The sequence below is a fragment of the Cynocephalus volans genome, chromosome 5 (assembly GCF_027409185.1).
Source record: "Cynocephalus volans isolate mCynVol1 chromosome 5, mCynVol1.pri, whole genome shotgun sequence".
Classification (NCBI taxonomy): Eukaryota; Metazoa; Chordata; class Mammalia; order Dermoptera; family Cynocephalidae; genus Cynocephalus; species Cynocephalus volans.
Genome location: NC_084464.1, coordinates 410,717 through 422,668, shown reverse-complemented (window position 1 = coordinate 422,668; position 11,952 = coordinate 410,717). Strand labels below are relative to the sequence as shown.

At 40.9% G+C, this 11,952-nt stretch overlaps 1 pseudogene; it reads right to left on the bottom strand.

Annotated features, from left to right (window-relative positions):
* Nucleotides 1-438: 438 nt before the first annotated feature.
* Nucleotides 439-1,519, bottom strand: LOC134378190 (YTH domain-containing family protein 1-like; annotated as a pseudogene).
* Nucleotides 1,520-11,952: the final 10,433 nt, after the last annotated feature.

Genomic DNA, 11,952 nt, shown 5'->3' with positions numbered 1-11,952 from the left:
ATACAGCTTAAACTTTGACTCAGAGAGTCTTTTGGAGTAAATAGTTTTCAGGGTATCTGCTCTCTAAGACAGGAAGATCCTCTACAATGGCACATGAAGGTTCGGTGTGCTAGAGCTTCAGGCATCAGCAAAATTTTCATGCTTAAACTCAAACTCCAGGTGGTGGCAAGTTCTTCAATGGTCCCTCATTCCACAAAACATGACAGCAAACTCATTTTCTAAAAGTTTTTTCTGTTTGTTTTTTGCATTTTTTTACCCATTCAACAGGAAGAAAAAGATAAGACACACGCAGTGAAATTCACAATTGGGGGTGTCAAGCACCACACTGTACTACCAGATCCTACTTTAAAGCTCAGTATTATTGGTACGAAAACTTAAGATGGCATTAGGATTCTCGAGTGAAGTAAAAGGGGGAAATTAAAAATGATCTGCAAACAACTAAGAATGCCTGAGCACCGAACCAAACCTAAAACGTCTTCCACTCTGCCCACATGCTGCGCTTCTGCTGCGAGGGACGACCCAGCGGCTTGGGGTGGCTGCTGAGGGCTCTGATATTACGGTTGGGCCGATGGGGGAGGCTGGGCTGGGAGAGGCTGTGCTGGGGCTGGGGGACAGCCTGAGGGGACCAGTGTCGGCTGGGGGCCTGGGGCCTTGGCAGCAGCCCCTTGTTATCCCAGATGCTGATGTCCATTTATGCTTTAGGGGTGGAGGGGGCAGTGTGCCTCCCATCACAGGCCCAGTCTTTGCTTTCATCTTAGGCTGTGGTTTTGCAGGCTTTCTGGCAATGGCCGTCCATGAGGTCGGTTTTGAAACTGGCATGTTACATTTGTCCCACTGTTGCAGAAAGGACACCAGTCAGCACCACGTTGTTGACAACGGAGCCCACCATTTTGACTGCAGAGGTGGTAGCATCCCTGATCTTCAGGCCAACCATGCCCTGCTCCAGGCTGTTCATCCCAGGGGCCTTGTTTAGCGTGTTGCTGTGAAAACCTGTCTGGCCATCAACCACCGTGCCACCCAGGCGGCCCGGCAGGTAAGGTAGCTGCTTCCATGTGCTGGATTCTGAGTCTGCTGCCCTTGAGATCCACTTGTCTCCCATCCTGAGAACACAGGGCCTTTAGGGGGAAAATTAAACCTTTGCTGATAGATGTTGTTCCCCAGGTCTCCGGGCTGCCCCAAAACAGCGTCACGCATGAGATGATCGTCCTCATTACTGCGCTGTCTGCAGGTGGTGAGCTATGGAATTGGAGGGTCCCCTGAGGTGGACCAGGCACCGGAGAATGAGGAAATCCGTGGGCGGCGGGCACCAGCCGGACAGGTAGGGATCGCTCATCAAGGGGTAACTGTTACTCTGATTTGACTGTCCAGAAAGGTAGGGCTCAGAGTCATTGTCATTGACTGACTCCTTCTGATGCAAAGAACCATTCTCTACTGGGGGTCCATGCTCCTGGCCAACATGCTTCATGAATAGCACAGCGAAGCTGGGGTGCTTGTGGGCTCGGGTTGTGCCCGCTTGCATGGCCCTGAGCTGGCCCCACCGCCAACTCCCCAGGCCAGGTGTGGCAGCAGCTGCTGGGCATGAGTGGTGGCACTGATGGCACAGCTAGCTGGTTAGCTGGCAATTTAATGAACATTGGGCAAAGACTGCGGGAGTCATGGAGCTAAAGTCAGTGATCAGTGGGGGAGTCCTGCATTGGCTCAGCAGAGGCTAGTGGCTCTGAAGGGTGGGCCTGCTGTGGTGGCACTGTCAGCCCGTGGGAGCCGTGGCCTTGGGACAGGCTGAGATGGACTCAGAGCACAGTAGCGGGGCCCTGGTCAGTGTCCTTCCTTGTATTAGAAGAGCTGCGGTGCTCATTCTCACGGCAGCCTGTACTCATTGGCTCTTTTTGTAATACTCTTCTTTAACTTGTTTGCTCATGGATTAGTTTGTTAATCCAGAGATCAGCAAAGTTTTTCCATAATGTGCCAGATAATAAATAGTTTAGGTTTTGATAAAGTCTCTGCTGCAACTGCAAATAATTACATGCAATATTATAAGTGCCAAACTGGGAATATTCAAAGTACTGTGAGAGCAGAAAGCAGTGCCTAATGCTATAGCTCCTTGAGAATAGCATAGGTTAGCTGGGTGCTGTCATGACTGTAGGAGTCACATCAGAAATTAAAATCACAAGTTCAATCATTTGGAAGAACTTTCTATCTTACATAGGATAAAATGTCATAAGTTTTTACTCTATTTGGTCACATTGGGGTCATGTTTAGGAAAAGCTTGTTGTGTCTTTGGGTTTGTAGAAGGGACAACACTTGTGTTTGAGGCCTGGTTCTGCCACTGATGGGGTCGTTGGTGCTTTTGTGTGATACCCATGACTTTGCTCTGCTTCTTGTTCCCATCAGTAAAAGGCGACAGTAATTTGCTCATGAGCATCTTATTGAGATTCGGTGACATAATGCATAATAAAGTACCCTGCACATTGTCTGGCAAATAACTCATGCCCAGGTTTCATATCTTCTCATCCTTAGATGAGATGAGATAGAATCATCATATGTAATGAGGCAAACATAAGAAATAAAAGAGCTAAGTACAGAAGGTACATTACTTGAAAATTCCTAATCTGAGAGTCCCGTGATATAAAGTTATGTGGTGAAACAAAGTCTGGATAACATAAGAGAGTACTTCAAAAAATTTATGAAAAGATTTGTATTATCTTTTAATTGTATTTTTCCCTGAACTTTTGAAGTACTCTTGTATAAATTCTCTCTGAGGAACATGCACATTCCAAAGCTAATCCGCCTGCTTGGCCCTGGCGCTGTGCCTGGTGCATCAGTGTTTGGCTTCTCAGTTTCCTGTTGGCTCTCGGGTGCTGCAGGTCCGTGGCAGCACGATGCAAGTGAATGCACACGCACGCCACCCGCACAGTGAAGGCGCAAACGGTCAGTAAGGCGACGAGAATAGTTTTGGAGAATTCTCCGTAGTGAAACCGTTGTCAAATGAGGTAAAGTTAGAACCGTCAGTGATGAGAGAGGAATGGTGCCAATTATGCAGTGAATGAGGCTTCCAGCAATGAAGACGTGAATGTCAGAGGGTTGAGAGGAGTCTGGGAAGTGCTGAAGTCCCTTTTCAGTGTTTTTGCCACCGTCACCCCCTCTTCATAACTGTCCTGTGGAAAAGGTAATGGAAAGGAAAGGAGAGGATCTGATAGAAAGTAAAAGATCAGCATATAGTTTTGTTAGAAAAATTTGCCAAAATATCACCACTTCTTTTCTTTAAATTTTAATATTATATTTTATTTAACCCAACATACGTACTATATTATCATTTCAACATGTAACAATTTTTAATGAAAGAGTATTAATAAGATATTTGACATTAACTTTTGGTACAAAGTATGTGAAATTCATTGTTTGTTTCACAGTGACGTCACATCTCACTTTGGACGGGCCATGTTTCAAATGCTTAGTGGTCACCTGTAGCTGGTGGCCACCATATTGGACAGCAGGGGATGAAAGCATTTTCAAAGACAGAAATGAAACAGCATGTCTGAGAAACTGCAAGTGAACCTGTGTGCTAAGAGCACAGGGGATTGTGCGTGCGTGTGTGTGTATTTTGTTAAGAGGTTGGCAAATGGGAGAAAAAAAGGACTAGGAAGGTAGATGAAGCAAGAATGTGAAAGATATTTTGACTTCATTACATTGGAACTATTGAAGGTTTTCAGCAGAGGAATGACATTTTCACATCTGTATTTCAAAACTTTAATTCTGGAAGCAGCGTGAAAAATAGATTTGAGGGCTGGAGATCGAAGGCCAATTAAAGGATATAAATGACAATTCATTCAAGAGATGACTGTCACCACTAAGCTCATTCTTTGTTTACACTCTTAGTGGCATAATGGCAATTCTAACCTAAACTTACATAATTGTTACATTTTTCAAGGTAAAGTCCTAATCGAATGTTATCCTGTTATTTATTGTGATGTTTTAGAACCTCTAAGTGGATTCACCTTGTGTCTTTGTTCTGCATAATGAAATTTTGAATAAAGTAATAATAAGCAATAAGCCTAATAAGTATTATTTAACAAGAGGAAATTTTGCAATTATTTTTCTTAAGCTATATTATTTTCTTTTAGGAAGCTCTAGGAAACAAATTTATAAGAAATTTGTAGAAAGCCAGTTGCACTTTGATGTGGACACACTTACCGAAAATCTCCAGACATATGGTAAGTGTGCTGATGGGGGTGTTAGGTCCCTCTGCCCAAATGCCTCTCTGCCTCTTGGGTCCTACCACTTTGGCCACAAAGTAGCTGGGTGATGTGAACAAGTCACTTTTCCTTTTTCAGTTTCTGATTTCTTATCTGTAACATGAAGGGCTTGAACTAAATATACTCCAAAGTGTGTTCATACTTGAAGTTTTCTGATTCAGGGCTTGACAAGGAAAGAACTTGTTAAAAAGGAAGGCTTCTGATTCAAATAAAAGAATTGTGAGTTAAGAAGCCAGATTATAAAAGAAATTAGTATTGAGTTAACAGTAAATTGAAAGCAGTTGCATTGATTTGAAAATGTGGAGCTTGGATTTAAAAAAGAAATCTATCAGTTAGCAAACATGATTGTACCTCTACAGTCAATGAACCTATGAATTCATTTAGGTGTTTAGCAAACATTTACTGAACACACAAGGAGAGCCAGTTCAGTGCAAGGATCTAGAAAGGGCATGATGTATTCCGGTCCCACCACACAGTGCATAGGGGAAGATGACAAGGCTAAGAAACAGTGACACTGGGTCAGAATCAGGCTTTGTCAGAGGCCTGCCTGGAATGCTCTCAGGAACCTAACCAGCTGGAGGGGTCCTGAAGATGGGGGAGGAAGGGGATCAGGCTGTTTCAGGTCCCTGGCATCTTGGCACTCTGCCTGTGGACAGAAAAGGGGCTTAGATCTGTCTGAGGCACAAAGGTTAGAAAAGGCAAGGCATTCTATTAAGCACAATTTTCTTTCAGGAAAAAAATGTTTTTGGTAAATTTACTACTTTAGAAAGATTAGTAATATATTAAAATAAATATACTTCCTAAAATAATTTTTTTGAATAATTAGAACATTTATTTATTTATGTATGTAAATGAAGTTGTACAGGAAAGCTTGTTACAGCCGAGTCCCCATCATGAGACTTTCTGTGCATTTCACTGGTGTAAATAGTGTCTCAGAGCATGAGATGCACTTGAACCACCTTGTTCTACACATTGCTGCCAAGAACCAGCACAACTTTTGAATAGGTTTCCTGGCCTATGTACTTCTATTATAAAGTTAATGGGAAAAAACAGAAATTCAGACCTTTTCCTTCAAGTGTGTGGGGACCCAGAATATGAAATTCACATGGAATTTTGAGATCTGTGAAGTGTGATTCTTTCCTTCTTCCTGCTGCCACCCAGTGCTGGAGACTGAAGGAAGCTCCTGCCATCAGCGCTGGGATGATGGTTATCTTCCATCCGACCCTGCACAGTCCCTGGGAACAGGCACAGGGTAAAGACAGGGGTGGTGGGGGACTGGTCCCAGACTAGATGAAACCTCCTTCTGTAACTCTCTAGCTAAAGAATTAACTCTCCTTAGTGCATGCATCCTTTTAACTTTATACCTAGGTTGTACATACATTTCTTCATCCTATAACCAGTATCTGGAGACTGGGGTAAAATAACTGTTGAAGTTATATTGATGCAGTTCCTAGAAATGTTTATTCAATCATGCTGTCATTTTTATTCATTATATAACTTTTAAAAATAATGTTTTGCTTATTAGAAAAACAGTATAAGTCTGTTATAGAAACATCAGAATATACAAGTAAGCCAGAAAAAAAAAAAAAAAAAAAACCCACCCATAATCTCCTCATCACAGATAGCTATTGTAAAAACCTTGGAATTCTTTTCCAGATGGAACATAGATATATGTATTTTCATAAAAACGATCATTCTGTCCACATCATTTTGTAACCTGTTTTTTAAAAAATTAACTGGATTCCAAAGGTTCTTCATATCCACAAATATTGACTCTGTTACTAAAAAAGAGTCCCCTAACTCAGCCTTCCTCTTCCATTTTCACACCCTAGTATAAATTACTTTAAACTTTTTAATCAATTTCTTCCAGATTGGTTGTTATCCTTAAAGGAGATGCCTATAGTAGTATTTCTTGATGTACTTGTTGTGGGAATTATCAATTGATTTCCTGTTATGAAAGGTGCAGAATTAGTTCTTCCCCCATCACTTCTCCACCCGGTTGTTCCCACTGTACTTATATGACCATTTTAGTTGTCGTAAAACATTATGACTAGATACATATTGTTCAGTGCACAGCCAGGCTGTGCCTTATCGTGAAATTTCCTGTTTTATGTTTCCCTTTCCCTAGAGTTTGATGTTCTCTTGCTTGTACATGTAACATGTGCTGTCCATGGCCCCTGCCCGCAGTGTGCCAGGAGACTGTGCTTGGGTCAGGTCCTCTTGTCTGAGGACACCCACCCAGGGCCTTCCTCAAGCTCCGGCGAGGAAGGGTGGCCCTTCGCCCACGGCTTCCCCAGGACTCTCCTCTCTGCTCCCCTGAGCGGGAGGCCAGGATCCCTGGGTTCTGTGTCCTCCTCACATTTGTGTTATTACCATGTTTTGTGGGTTTATAGTCGCAAACATCACCCTGAAAAAGACAGGACAGAGACATTTCCTAAGTAATATTAGTCAGTAAAGTTATGTTTATTCCTGAAGAATATATAGAAATATCCCCAATTTCATTTCTGAAAATTTTAATTTCTGTCCTCTCTCTCTTTCGATTGGTCTTCTCAGGTGGTTATTGATTCTTTTAGTCTTTTTTAGGAAAATAAAAAAGTTTTGCCTTGTTTACTTGTTTGTTTTTTATTTCATTAATTTTTGCTCTTTTCGTTATTGGTTCCACACTTTTACTCCCTTTGGTTTGTTGCCTTTTGCCTTTTTCTGTAACTCAAGACAAGTACTTAGATCATTGACTTCCACCTCGTCTTCTTTTCTCATCTATTTAATATTTTATGTATGTATAGACTCGTGAGTATACGTTTCCCTCTGAGCATTGCCTTAACTGCATCTCCTGGGTTTTGATCTGTTGTATTTTCATTATAATTCAATTAAACGTATTTTAATTTATAATGTAATTTCTCTCTCTCTCTCTCTCTCTCTTTTGGCCCTTGGGTTATTTGCAAGTTGATAGCTTAATATCTAAATAATTGGGATTTTTCTATTTATCTGTGTGTAACTGATTTCTAGCTTTATTTTACAGTGGTCAGAGATTATATTCAATCAGTACGATTTCGTTTTGTTTGAAATTTATTGAAACTTGCTTAATGCCCAGGTCAATTTTGGTTCCTGTATGCAATAGTTCTGCAATTGTTGGATATAATCCTGTGTATTCTCACCGTCTGCTTGTTCTACTAGTTCACAGGTGTGTGTTTACATTTCCCATTATGATTATGTATTTGTCTATTTCTCCTTTAAGTTTCATAGATTTAAACTTTATATTTCTTGATGATGTATTTTATTTCATATTGAAACTATGTTTGAGATGTTTATATTTTCATCTCTTCGTATTTAATTTCATTCCTTCTTCCCTCCCCGTCTCCTCTTCCCCTCCCTCCCTTTCTCTTTTTCTTTCTTTCTTTCCTTCTTGCTTGCTTGCTTTTTCTTTCCAGCTTCTTTGCTAGGGCTTACTTAGGTGTTTTTGTTGCTGTTGTTGTTGTTTAATGAGAATCCTGCTTTGGTTTTGTAGCACTTCTTAAATCAGTGGCTTGATATCTCACATTTGGGGAAAGTCTTGGTTATTATTTCTTAAAATGTTGTTTCTCTGCAGTTGTCTCTCTGCTCCTTTCTGCAACTCCAGTGAAACACAATAAAAACTTCTCACAGTATCTGAATGCTACTTGTTTCATTTTCTGTTTTCTAACCTTTTGTTTTCTCCCCATGCTTCAGTTTGTAAATTTCTTTCTTACAAGTTTTCTACTCTACTAATCCTCTCTTCAGCTGAGCTTAATCTGCTGTTAAACATACCCATGGAGTTCTTTATTTTATTGTATTTTCCATTGAAAATTTAAATTTTATTTTTTATAGTTTTTAGTTCTCTGCTGAAATTTTCCCCTATTTTCATCTAATATTTGGACACAATAACATTTTTGACATGCATGTTGTTAACTATAATATTTGAGTCTTTTGTGAGTCTATTTCCATAGTTCATTTTTCCTTCTTTTTCTTTTCTTTTCTTTTCTTTTTTTTTTGTGACCAGCTGCACCACGCTCAGCCAGTGAGCACACCGGCCATCCCTATATAGGATCCGAACTTGCAGCGGGAGCGCTGCTGTGCTCCCAGTGCTGCACTCTCCCGAGTGCGCCACGGGGTTGGCCCCATAGTTCATTTTTCTTTTGGTTTTTGGTTATTCTCTCTTACCTCCAGGAGTATTAAGTATTTTTTACATTGAATAATTACATTTGAAAAATTATAGAAATAAATTTGAGTGTCTTGATGATGTTATCTGCCTCCAGATGTTTTTTTCCTTTCTCCTAGGCAGAGAGCTAGGGTGGGGCTACATTCTCTTAATATAATCAGAGACTGAGCGGTTTCATGGGCTTCGGTTGTACAAGGGAAGTTTTTAGTTTCCCAGTACTCCTAAGGAGTAGCCCTATTGGGGTGAGGAGAAATTTCCGCTAAACAGATGGTGTTTATCAAGGCCCACATCCTCGCACGACCCTAAACTCAGAGCCCTGAGGAACCACAGGAGGCTCTGCTTCTCTGTCTGTGGCAGCAGCACTTACAATATGCTTCCCTTTTCTCTTGGATCTCAGACCTTTAAGTCTTTGCTGGCTCTTTGTAGCCTTCATATAGATTTTTTAAGTCGTTTGTTTTTTTTAATTGTTCATGGCAGGAAAATTTGTCTGCAACAAGTTGTTCTTCATTACTCTAAGCAGAAATGCTCTCAATAGGTCCTTTCAATCTGAAGACTATTGTCCGTCAATTGTCAGAAATTTTCCTGTCATTATTTCTTTGATATATTTTTTTAACCTCCACTTAAAAACTAATGTCATTTTTATCTTTAGGTTTATCTTTTGATTGCTGTTACTGTTTTTTGTTATTTTGTTTTGTTATTTATTTTGAATTCTCTTTTACATGTTGAAGGGTTTCCTTAAATGTTGGTTTATGTTAAGAATGAGGCACTAGAATCTGACTGAAAGTTTTTTTATATGGGTGGAACGTACTGAGATTCAGTTTATACCAGTGCTTCTCAACGGAGGGTGATTTTGTCCCCCAGGGGGCATTTGGCAATGTCTGGAGATATTTCTGGTTGTCACAGCTGTTGAGGTGCTACTGGCATCAAGAGGGTAGAGAGGCCATAGGTGACACTACATATCCCGTGATGCACAGGATGACCTTCCACAACAAATAATTATGGGCTCCAGGTGTCCACAGTGCCAAGGCTGAGAAGCCCTCGTGTAGAGCAATAGGATGCAGTCACCTGTTGAAAACAATTTTTAGGGGCAGGCACCTTGGGGTTGCAAATCCTTTAGTCAGATTTGGCTTTTCTAATTCCTAACCTTATTCATAAATATGTGTATATATATATCTGAGGGCACCTCAGAAAGTTCATGGAAAGATTCATATTATCTTCCAATTCTATTTTTCCACAAACATTTTGAAGCGCCCTTGTATCTATATGTCTGTCTATCTCTCACTCTCTCTCTATATATAAATATATATATCCACACAGATCCACACATATACATATGCAAGTATGTCTCCCAGTTATATACATGATTTAGCTCCTTAAGGCCTTTTTTAAAAGTAGCTTTGATTCTTCCTCTGAAAGATAATTAAAGCCACACTATACTGAAGTCAAGTCACTCTTTACTATATTTAACATCTGGAATTATACACAGTTAAATTGTCTAACCAAGCTTACTTAGGCACACTTACAGAGCAACAGATTCCAAATGACAGTCAGCAATACAAAAATGTCCCCAGTTTGCCCCATCCTGTAAAATTAACACTTTCTAATTCTCCATGAAAAAAAAAATCAAGCCTCTCACAATGCACAGTGTACACTTTGATCTCCTTTTTTCTACTTTTATGTAGTTTCAAGTGAAGGAATTAAATAAAAGTAATTGGTTGAAGCCTAGCTCTCTTCTTTAGCAATTGCAAATGTGATAATAGTTAGCATTCAGTGAGCATTTATTGTAACATCAGTTTATACATATATTTTATTTAATTTTCCCAACAACCACATGGGTAATTTTGCTTTTCTCACACTGCAGATGAGGAAATGGAAACTTTGACGGATTAAGTAACTTCCCAGTGGAAATCATGGAATAAATAGTAGAATTGCTATAGGGTCAAGGCTGTGTCTTGCTGGCTTTGCAGCAGCATTGTCCTGCCCCGTGGCAGTCACAGCAGAGACGATGCCACCCCTATGCCTCCAGGCGGGCATATGCCAGCCCACATTTCTCATGGGTCTTGCTTTTTGGTGGCTCCCAGGGCTTTCTTTGCACATAGGAATGGCCAGGCTTAGCCTCATTCTCATACTGTTTAAGAAAACAACAGAATCCCCAGAGGAGTTTTCAACCCATCCCTGCATACCCCATAAATACCACTCCTTACAGTAGCATTTCACATAAAAATGTCTCCCGACCTGATACACCAGTGCTTCTGAGTAGGTGCCAGGCAGAGTTCCAGGGCCCATAGAAAGCTATGGAGTGAGTACACATAATGAATTGTCCAAAGACATCAATTTTGCCTCAACATTTTGGGGAAAGTGAGGCATAATTTTATGTTAAAACAAATGAGAGATAGGTAGGACAATGCAATATAAGTTTTGCACATGAAGAAGTGTGATTTCACATTTTGTCCTGTAAAGGCTTGTGCAGGATCTCTGTCCTCTCCTTGCCCACCCACCACCCTCTCTGTCCTCCTCTTCCACTAGAGCCTGATGGTGGAAGCACTGGAGAATGGCCACACAACACAGCACCAGTCAGCCCTGCTTGCTGCAGTTACCCCTCAAGGGTGGTTTGAGAGATCCTCGAGAAGGAAACAGGTGAAGAAAATGGATGAAAAATAAACAAATTTACTGGTGTCAGCTTTGCCCCAGAATCAGCTAAGCCAGGCCAGCTGCCCACCCCTGCCTCCTGTGACTCCACAGCAGATAAGCTGGGGCTCTGAGCTTTCCATCTTGGTGGGGTAGGGGAGAGGGAATCCTGGAAATCCACCTTCCTCGCAGCACATCATTTTGACTGTGCAGTGTTACGTGAGCCAATATATGAGGTCTAGAGCAAGAGAAAGGCAACGTATTTTATCTGTGCCTCTACTGGAAATCAATTTTATATATTAATAACCACAATACTAGAGAACATTAAAAATTTTTTTTTCTGATTCTTTCTTTCTTTATTTATTTTATATATTTATTTATTTAAATTTTATTTTGTCAATATACAATGTGGTTAATTATTGTGGTCCATCACTGAAACCTCCCTCCCTCCTCCCTCTCCCCCCTCCCACCCAACAATATCCTTTCTGTTTGCTTGTCATGTCAACTTCAAGGAATTGTAGTTGTTTTGTCTGTTCCCCCCCGGTTTCTCTGTGCGTGTGTGTGTGTGTGTGTGTGTGTGTGTGTGTGTGAATTTATTTATTTATTTTTATCTCCCACCAATCAGTGAGAACGTGGTATCTCTCTTTCTGTACGTGACTTGTTTCACTTCATATAATTCTCTCAAGGTCCATCCATGTTGTTGCAAATGGCAGTATTTCTTTTTTTTTTGTCCTTTTTGTGACCGGCACTCAGCCAGTGAGTGCACCGGCCATTCCTATATAGGATCCGAACCCACGGCAGGAGCGTCACTGTGCTCCCAGCGCCGCACTCTCCCAAGTGTGCCACGGGGTCGGCCCTTTCATTTTTTTTTATAGCTGAGTAGTATTCCATTGTGTA